Source organism: Pocillopora damicornis, chromosome 9 (genome assembly GCF_964200805.1).
Source record: "Pocillopora damicornis chromosome 9, jaPocDami1.2, whole genome shotgun sequence".
NCBI lineage: Eukaryota > Metazoa > Cnidaria > Anthozoa > Scleractinia > Pocilloporidae > Pocillopora > Pocillopora damicornis.
The window spans coordinates 7,877,131-7,877,608 of NC_142678.1; positions in this window are offsets into that span (position 1 = coordinate 7,877,131).

Here is a 478-nt window from a genome sequence, read left to right on the forward strand (position 1 = left end):
GTGGTCTTGTAATGTTTATCTCTGCGTCTTGAAAAGTTCTCGAACGTTTTCAGATAATTTTACAAGTTGTGGCAATATCTTCGGCAATTTCCGGAGGTCGCCGGCATATTTTCGGAAATTTGGGAGGCATGAATCTTCAGCATTAAATAACCCACGGAAACGTTTTTAAGTTCAGATTTGTCAATGTATCCTTAATTGAGCTGGGAATAGAGTTTCCTCTTTAAGGGTACTTGTTCAATTTGAGAACCTGAAGGCGTCCATTTTAGCGACTGCCGTTTAATAGTGGGAACTATTGACCTGTTACCAGGAATGCTGCCCTTCTTGACGTAGCCTAATTTTTGAACAGTCTCTTTTGAGGCCCTTCTGGTCATAATCAATGACATCAATGACATCAGTCGATGTTCAAAGTATCTCGAGCTTCTCAAGCTTGTTTTGTTCGGTACCCAGGGTGGACTGGGGTCTAACAAACTCCTCGTGT